Raw genomic sequence first — 9,950 nt, 5'->3', positions numbered from 1 at the left:
TTCAGAGGTTTTTGGTCAGACACATTCTGTATTCTTGTTTGAGAACCAGCGTTGGTTGTCCAGAAGGTAAGAGTTCCTGTCCTGATTCTCTGTTCTCAGAGGTTCTCTGGTAGGCTGCAGGAGACTTTAGCGTTTGGGTTGTGCTAGTTTGGTTTTTGTAAGGTTTCATTTGGACGACTATCTTGAGGCCCCTCCATGTGGTTTAGTGAGGTTTTCTGGAACAGTTCTACAAAGCAACCTGCAGCAGAAGAGACTTTGAGAGTTTTTAGGAAGTTCTGGAGACCAGACTTTAGAGCAGCAGAAACATTTGTCAGCAGTTTGAGCAGGAGAAGGTGAGCTTCAGAGTAGAAATGAGACAGAAACCTTCTTGACCCGTGTAGTGAGGTCCTGTACCAAGAGTTTGAGCAGGTTGTGAAGAGTCTGTAGTTCTTTGGTCTGAAAGCACAAGAAGAGTCGACTCATTAAAGGAGAAAACAGGAGATATTGTTGGTTCTTCTGTCACTCTGCAGTTTCCTTAGTCTGAATATCAAGTTTATATTTTAAATGATTTCCCATGTGAGCCCAAGAAGACTTCAATAAACTCCCTCCATCCCCTGGACACAACATATTTTATTACCATGTTAAATCTTTCTTTAAAGTATGTTTTTGAGTTTTAATCATAGTTTTTTTCTCTTTGCTTGTTTAGTTTTGTCATCTGTGTGAAAGGTGCTAAACAAATAAAGTTGAATTGATAAACTGAATAATTGACTAACTCATGATTGTGACAACAGAATTATTTTCTCTGTGATTTAAAGGTTTGTTTCATTTTTAAGTTTGGGGTTAAAATCTTGATAGAAAAAAAGATTAAAGCAATAAACTACATTTAAAAAGCAATCAAAGCAAAAAACCTTTAACACAATATAACTTTAAGAAAGAAAATTAAACATTAAATACAATTAAATTATATTAAACAGACAAAATATTTAATTGGATAATTAAACAGAAGATACAAAACATGTAATTATGAAATTAAACAAAAATATTAAAAATTAAAGATTAAATATTTGAGATAATTAAACATTTAAAAAATACAATTAAACAAGAATATTAAACATTTAAAAAAATACTAAACATTTAATTCAATTATTAAACATTTAAAAAGACAAAACATTTAATTAAAAAATTAAATGTTTAATAAGAAAATTAAATCTTAAAGACAATAAAACTTTAAATAGGAATTAAACAGAAAATCCAGTGAAGCATTTAAAAAGAAAATTAAACATTAAACGGTGGTAAAACATTTAAAAAGAAAAACCTTGACAAAGATTTAATCGAAAAATTAAACATTGGGAAAGAAAAGGAAATTTTTCAAACAAGCCAATAAAACATTTGAAAAAACAACAATTAAACATTAAAAAGACAAAACATTTGGAAATCAAATCAGACATTAGAAAAGAATGAAAGGTGAGAAAAGAGCAAAACGAAACATTTAAGAAGAATCAAACTAAAGACAAAACATTTGAAAAGACACCAGTTAAACTTTAGAAGATCAAATTAAACAGAAGAGACAATAAAAGGATCAAAAAGAGCAAAAACAGATAAAGGTCTTCAAGCGTTTTCTAGTCTGAAATGAAAACATCAAGTTGTTTCTTCAAACATTTCCTTTTTCTATGTTCTTGGTTTGATTGTGGACAGATTTACTAAGAACTCATTTCAGAAAACTGCTTTCCAGATAAAGTCTACTAGTAGTTGAAGGCATTGATCAAACTAATGTTACCTTCTGATCTCCACAAACTTTACTGTTCAGTAAAGAGAATCAAAGTTTGTTGAGGATTTCTAATAAACACACAGGTGAAGGTCTGAGAAGAACTCAGATGGATGATCTAAATGTGAAATCAAGACTCATGGTCACAAGTTTTAAGGCTTCTGTTAACCAGAAAGTTCAAACTAACAGAGAAGTACTGAGAAACTTTTAAAACTTCAGTCCTCAGACTGTCTGAGGGTTCAAACTAACAGAGAACTACTCAGGAACTTAGAAGATATCAGTCCTTGGACTGTCTGAAGGTTCAAACTAACAGAGAACTACTCAGGAACTTAGAAGATATCAGTCCTCAGACTGTCTAAAGGTTCAAACTAACAGAGAAGTACTCAGGAACTTAGAAGATATCAGTCCTTGGACTGTCTGAAGGTTCAAACTAACAGAGAACTACTGTTGGACTTAGAAAGTTTCAGCCCTCAGACTGTGTGAAAGCTCAGGTCCTGAGGACTCGGGAGGTCTGGAGGCTTTGGAAAGTCTTGGAACTGAGGGTTCAACCCTCCAGCACAAAGGCTGAAGTCCAACCTCCTGAGAAAAACGGTCGAGTCGAGACTCGAGTTAAAAAAAAAACTCGAAAATGACAAAAAATAGATGATAAATGCGCAAAAAAAAGAAGAATTTGTATCTGAGCGAATAGCTCAGGAGGATAAGAAGAGGACTACCAAGTGGAAGGTCGCAGGTTCGAGACCGGCCACAGACCTCTTTCTTTCTTTGTCTTTGTCAGGATTTTGAGAAAATTTAAGAAGTGTCTGGTCTTGAACCAGCGACCTGCAGCTCCATAGGCAAATCCTTAACTCACTGAGCTACAGATCAGATACAAAGAAATAAATTCGTCGTCCCTTTGACATCGTAGTTCCTCAAGTGACCACATGGGTGGAGCCAAGGCGGAGTCTGGGTGGAGTCAGGGCGGAGAGTAGGCGGGGAGGTGGGTGGCGGCCTCCCCCCTCTACTCCCCCACCTCCCCCCACCACCCACCACACCTTCCCCCGCCCCACGAGTTCTTCGAGTCTCCACGAGTTCTTCGAGTCTCCACAGGTTTTCCCCAGTTTCTGGAGTTTCCACCAGGTCAGAGGCAGAACAAGTTGTCATGAAGAGGTGTTGAAGTCGGCCAGGATGGACTGACTTTTTACAGCGACTAGAAGGAAGACCACTAGAAGAGCAGGTCTTTAACCACCATCCGTAAAATCCATGGAGTCGCTCCACAGAAATGAAGGGAGGTCAATTTTTATCAACCTCCATCCAGATGTTCAACTTCATATCTTTACTTGAACATTTTTAGCACCACAAACCTTTAGTATCACACTTTATTATCATTTATTAGGACTTTAATGGAATCCACCTGCAGATTTAGTTTTTGTTGACAAACTTTATTCTTGTCGTCGTGGGACTGCAGTATTTAAAACTCTTCCTTCTATTTGACCTCATGTTTATTAGTTTTAGTGGAGAAAGTTATTTTAATTGTCCATTAGTCTCTTAAAAAACAAATAATAAATTGGATTAGTCAAGAGCTTTAAATTTCTTACTTTGTCATATTTTAAATATGACAAAAAAATATAAAAATAAAGCATCTTGAGACAGTTTGACCTGTAATTGGCGTTATATAAATAAAATTGAATCAAAATTGTATGTATCTTGTAATGTTGGAGTAATTCAGACATATATGTTGGAAAACACATTTTCTTTGTCCATTAATCTGTTGATTGTTTTCTCCACTAATTCATTTCTTGTTTTGGTTTATAAAATGTTAAACCCAAATATATTCAGTTTACTGTCATAAAAACCAAAAAGATTTACATTCATGATGCAGGAATCAGGCAGTTTTTCACTTTTTATCTTAGTTTAGTCAGAAAGATAGTTGATAATGTGTGAATTGTTGCAGCTTGTGAGCCGTAAAAGGTTTTAATCTTTGGGGCAGAGTGTCAAAAAACATTTAGAAAACAACATCAACAAAACACTCAACAAAGATTTGAACATCATTAAAGGGAAATCCAACTTTTGCATGACAATGTCTAATTAAAGGACATTTATTTCCAACGTAAATGTGTGATATTAATCCTCTGGAGCTTTCTCTTCACATCGTCTTCCACCTGGACTGGTTTGGTCGGGAGCATGTGCAACAAACATTTGAAAAACTGCACTTTAACATCAATGAATGACACTGAAGTTTAATCTCTACATAAATGAGACTGAGTCTGGATGTGCTGCTCTGTCATTAACTCCTAAGTTTAGGGAAAGTTCAAACAAAAGAGGACAGTTCAGATAAGACTTTAGAATGAGCTTATTTTGAACAAACATCTCAGACTTTCTGAGCTTCAGCACCTCTAGCAAGATATTTTAACAACAAGCAACTCAAGAGATCCAGAAGTTGGAGAGAGTTAGCTTTAGCTGAGCCAAAGAACATGTGGGACGCTAACCTAGCAAACATTTCAGACTTTTCTCTGTGAATTCTGAGAAATAATTTCCTATTTAATGACAGAGCTACACATCTTAACTCAGTCTCATTAAAACAGACTCTAATTCAGTGTCATCCATCCATATTAAAGTGCAGTTACCCAAAATGTTTGTTGCATGAGCTCCAACAAAACCTGTCCAGGTAGAAGGCCACTTTGACAAACAGGAAGTGGAAGATTCCAAGCAGATTTATAGAAGGGGGAACCGGACTGTACTAAGTGTTGTCCAGTATAGAGGGGTGTTTTGTGGGTTTTTAAGGCTGATAATGATTATTAGTGAGACATTTGGAGTAGATATTCATTTGCAGTAAATGAAAGTATTTAAAATCTTGGAGTTAAACTTAGAAGAACACAAACTCTAACAGAAAACTTTGTTGATATGTTTTTGTTTTGTTTACAGATGTTAAAGGAGTTTTATTCGTGACGTATAACCAATCAAATCACTCCATAAGACAGAGCGACCACAGGTAGATAAAGGTTCAGAGCCAAAGTAAATGTATTTATTACCAGTAAAAAATCAAATACCAATAATCAGTAAATCAATCAGCCCACAATTACTACAATTCTACAGTGTATGTCTCTTTCCTTTGACTTGTTATTTGTACAATCTACGATGTATATTTTCTACTATACTACTACGTTTGTTTCCTCCTCCTCTGTTGTTTTCTGGATTGTACTCAGCTGCATGTCTTCGTCCACCAGGCCTCCGTTGACTCGTCCCGCCTGCCGTCTCTGGAGCTGAAGCTGGACTGGAACAGACCAAAGTACAGTCCAATCACGATGCCAGCTGCCTCTCAAAAGGCTCCTTCATCTGGCAGGTGGCAGCACTTCTTCTGAGGGGAAGCTGAGCTGGTCCAGCAGAACTTTGGAGATGTGTTCCAGTGGTTGGTGGATGTGTGGGGAGATAGAGAGAGACCTTTGAATTATTCAGAAAGGAAAACAGGGAACCCATTGGTAGTTTTAGTTTAGGGAGCTACTGAGGTGTGTTTTTGGGTTTTAAGAGGTGAACAGGAAGAGTTTTTTTGTATTGTTTATCTTTTACTTTGTTCCTGGTTGGAATGTCCATCAATGTCAACATGAAGTTCACTTTTAGTTCTGTTTATTTTTATTTTACTAACACCCATTTGCTTTTAACCCCCTCACATGTTGTGTTGTTGTAAACTTACTCTTTCAAATAAATACTCGTCTAACCCTCTGGAAACCAGCGTTTGGACTGTTTTTGTGTTGCTCCTCACCTCCTTCAGACAGCCGGGACAAAACAACATTTTGTGGACTAAAGGCTTTTCTTTGATGTTTTTAGAACCACATGCTATACTATGACGTTTTTAATTGACATATTACTATGATTTTTTTTTGTTTTAGTTTTTTAGCAACATATAAGAATTTGAACAGTTTTAAAAATTACTATACTTTTACTTTGCAATGAAATATTATTCTATGGCATTTTTTAGACGACATATTATACTCTGATGTTTTCTTGAATAACATACTATTTTGACAATATACTGCACTATGACATTTTTTGAACCACATATCATACATGACAATTTTAGGCAACATCCTATTATTTTGCACTTTTTGAACCACATAATAATCTATGTTTTTTTTTTTTTGCCAACATGCTGTACTATGAACTACAGGCCATACTATGTTATTCTTGAGTAAAGCATACTATATTTTGACATTTTCTGAACAACATCCTATACTATGGCGTTATACACAGAGTGCTTTGGTTACATGTTGATTTATAATCTAGATTTTTTTCTGTTTTGTTTTTTGACGGGATTACCACAGACCTGACAGTGAACACGGTTGACACCCACCTCAGGGAGACGCTGTCTAAGATCTCAAGGCTGCTTGGTCGTGGTCTTTCTGGCACGTACTCTTCAAAGATGAGCCGAGAAGTTTAACACTGATGGAATGACACCAGGTCTAAGCCGACAAACTTCCAATTCCTCCTCAACCCATAGTCTCTGGGAAACCTACATGGAGTAAGTAAAGTAGACAGAGAAGTAAGTAAGTCTGTACACAACATATTAAAAAGAAATCATGCTAATAAATTAAGTACAAAGAACCGAATTCGCCAATATACTGGAGACCAGAGCTATTTAATTTGATAAGTATAACCTTGTTTAGTAACATTTCAATTATTTGAGAGCAGTCCTAAAGAACTGCCTGTAATCCCAATCATAAAATGGGTTTGGAGGAAGAACATAGATGGTAATCTGGATATACATGAGTTAGGCTTCATAACTACTATTGGTAGTATTGGTAGTTGTAATAGCAATGTGACTACTACTAGTAGTATTGGTAGTACATTAGCTGCTGCTGATACTGGCACTGCTACTACAACTTGTAATATTATTACAAATGCTGATACTACTTCTACGACTCTAACAGCTGTTTATACTACTACTGCTGCTTGTACTTTTAGTATTACTACTACTGCTTGTACAACTATACTACAGCTACTATTAATCGTCTGGTATTAGGTTGTCAAGCTGCTAGCTCGCCTTAGCGTTTTGCTAGTGGCTAACTAGTTAGCTCTCATAGACTGGAAGCTCTCAACAAGATTTCATAATGAAAAAAGAGCCAAAAACTATTCTTACCTATGAAAAGTCATTCCAAGTTTCCTTGTCTCAATCGTACGACGTAGTGTGTAATTGTATGTAGCACAGTGAGACGGCATACTTGTTGTTTACGTTTTCACGCCGTCTACATCAATGGAATGCACTGAAACTTTGCCCCCATTAGCTTAGCCTCGCTGTAGCACGCAGCTCAAAGGGGCGTGGCCTATCTATTGATTCATATCTATGGGCGTGTCCTATCTACTGATTCATATCTACAGGCGTGTCCTATCTACTGATTCATATCTACAGGCGTGTCCTATCTACTGATTCATATCTACAGGCGTGTCCTATCTACTGATTCATATCTATAGGCGTGTCCTATTAACTCATTCATATCTCATGCCACTAGTCTGGTCCGATGCAGTCTCCATGATGACGTTTCACGAGTACGTCAGAACGTAAGTCCGGACAGTTACCTACTGAGAAACGGCCATAGTCTTCTTACCGCAAAGGTCCAAAGCTGCTCGTCTTCTCCTCCGGCATCAGGAAACGTCTTCAAAGCTTCTTCAAATCCAAACGAAATGCAATCAAAAGATCAAACTAACGTCATTGGTGCAATTAGTTGCAGTCGGACAACGAAGTTGCGTTCAGGACCGTCGGAAATCGGAGTTTCAGTAATGTAAATTTCCAATGAAAATTTTGGGGGGGCACACGGAGTGGCCAATCAGATCACGGGGGAGGGGGGTGGCACTGATGTCAGAGTCTCCAAAACGCCAGAAAAAGTCGTTAGATTTGTCGCTAGTTGCTTTTGACAAAAAAGTCACCAGGAGGCTTTGGAAAGTCGCCAGATTTAGTGAGAAAGTCGCCAATTGGCAACACTGCTCAGCACACTAAACCTCTGATGCTAGAATCGCCCCTGCTCTAAAGTCATTTTTGTGTCTTTACAGTTATTTTTTGTCTCTTTATGGTCATTTTTGTCTCTTTACAGTAATTTTTTGACAACGTTCAAATTGACAACATTAATGTTCAAACTTTTGCCCAGGTTTTTACCCAAGTAGAGAAGTTCAAATTACAAGATTTAAATTCTAATTTTTGTTGATTTATTCAAACTGAGAGATTAAAATCCAAATAACGAGATTCAATTTAATAATATATTGCAATAATTAATTTTGAGAATTCAACTTCAAATTACAAGATTCAAATTCAAACACTTTTACTCTGGTAGTTTATTTCCATGTGACTTTACATTCCTGAGTTTAAAGCAGTATTATGGGATGTGAAGGATTCAGGGAGGATTATAAGACAACAAACATCTGGGCTCAATAAAAGGATAAATAAAACTCCCCAAACTCTTAAGCTACCGACAGCAACACGTTTTCAGTCTCCTGATAACTGCTTGTTGTCATTTTTCATGTAGTTTTAGTCGGTTTCTTCTGTCTGTGGTCGGTTTTTATCACGTCGTCATTTTTAATCTGTGGTCATTTCGTGGTCATTTCGTGGTCATTTCGTGGTCATTTTGTGGCAGCATCCCGTTTAAAACCAGTTCAGATTCAGTCTCAGCCAGCAGATGGCGCCCAAATGTAAATTATCTTCTGCTGATTTCTCCCAATCACTATGAATGCATTCAGTTTTAGAACCAATTACAGTAAAAACTGAGTTCATTTCAATCTTTAGCACCATCATTCTGACTTTTCTTATTAAACTGTAGTAAGAACAGGTTCAAAAAACAGGTTGCAGCTTCATAAATGTGAATATTTTCTGGTTTCTTTCCTCCTCTATGACAGTAAACTGAATATCTTTGGACAAAGCGAGATATTTGAGGAGGTCATCTTAGATATTTTGGTCATTTTTCACAATATTTTGACATTTTTTTTAGACCTAATTTAGGAAACAATGAATGAAAATAAATGTTTTTGCATGTTTCTATCTTTTCCCCCATTTACCATAATGCATGTAATATAAATTCTGTGATTGCAGCTTCATAAATAGGATATAATTAAAGAAAATAAATGTTTTTGCATGTTTATATAATTTTCACTATTTACAATCATTTGTGTAATGTAAATTCTGTGATTCCAGCTCCTTAAACATCCATTTTTTTCTGGTTTCTTTCCTCCTCTATGACAATAAACTGAATATATTTGGACAAAACAAGATATTTTAAGACATAATTTTCCACATTTTCATTGTTTTCTAATATTTTAGAGATCAAACATGAATATTTTCTGGTTTATTTCCTCATTTATGACGATAAATTGAATATATTACAACAAAACATGTTAGTTTTTTGGATTGAGGTTAATGTTTTTCACTATTTTCAGACATTTTGTCGCTTAAAATACTTCATTATTACTCAATAAATTATCAGAAAATGAAAATTATGATTATTTGCAACTGTTTTATGAAGGAAGAGCTTCTAATATTTATGTTCTCAAGAAAAACATAGAATATTTGTCCTGAGTGTTTACCCATTTACCCATTTAATTAAAAGATTTTTTTTCCTGCAGGTGTTTTTCTGAAGTGTTTTTGTCTATTTATTTATTTATTTATTTATTTTACTCTCACTTTATGCGTCTTCATGATAATTTTACATGTTCTGGCTGTTTTGTGTGTCTCTACAGTCATTTTTTGCCTCTTTATGGTAATTTTTCCATCTTTATGGTCATTTTTGTCTCTTTATGGTCATTTTTGTCTCTTTATGATAATTTTTGTCTCTTTATGGTCATTTTTTGTCTCTTTATGATAATTTTTTGTCTCTTTATGGTCATTTTCTGTCTCTACGGTCATTTTTTGTGTCTTTTTAGTCATTTTTGTCTCTTTTCAGTAATTTTTTATAGTTTTATGCTCACTTTGTGTGTCTTTATGATCATTTTGATTCATGATACATTTATTTTAGCACTGAAGATGTAAATCAACATGATTTAACTTCTCATTTTAATTTTAGGCATGAATATACATACATTTCTTACTCTAAAAGGAGAAAACTGACATCAGTTTATGAATTATTACTGAACATGTAAAATTTTTCTATTGAAAAGGAACTTTTCCCTTTAATTTAAAGGTTTTTCCTGCAGGTCTTGTCTTGTAATTTGCAGCTGCTCATGTTCTAGACATTGAACCTACAGGGCATTAGCT

At 35.4% G+C, this 9,950-nt stretch overlaps 1 long non-coding RNA gene across 1 annotated transcript; it reads right to left on the bottom strand.

Moving 5' to 3' along the window:
* Positions 1-3,605: 3,605 nt before the first annotated feature.
* On the bottom strand, positions 3,606-8,639 carry LOC129348200 (uncharacterized). Its single transcript, XR_008600672.1, has 2 exons — positions 6,069-8,639; positions 3,606-5,161 (listed from the first exon to the last, which is right to left on the bottom strand). It is a non-coding gene; the product is annotated as an uncharacterized LOC129348200 (long non-coding RNA).
* Between the last annotated feature and the right edge of the window lie 1,311 nt (positions 8,640-9,950).

This window comes from Amphiprion ocellaris, chromosome 3 (genome assembly GCF_022539595.1).
Source record: "Amphiprion ocellaris isolate individual 3 ecotype Okinawa chromosome 3, ASM2253959v1, whole genome shotgun sequence".
In the NCBI taxonomy this organism is placed as follows: Eukaryota; Metazoa; Chordata; class Actinopteri; family Pomacentridae; genus Amphiprion; species Amphiprion ocellaris.
This window is presented reverse-complemented; position numbering and strand designations above follow the sequence as displayed.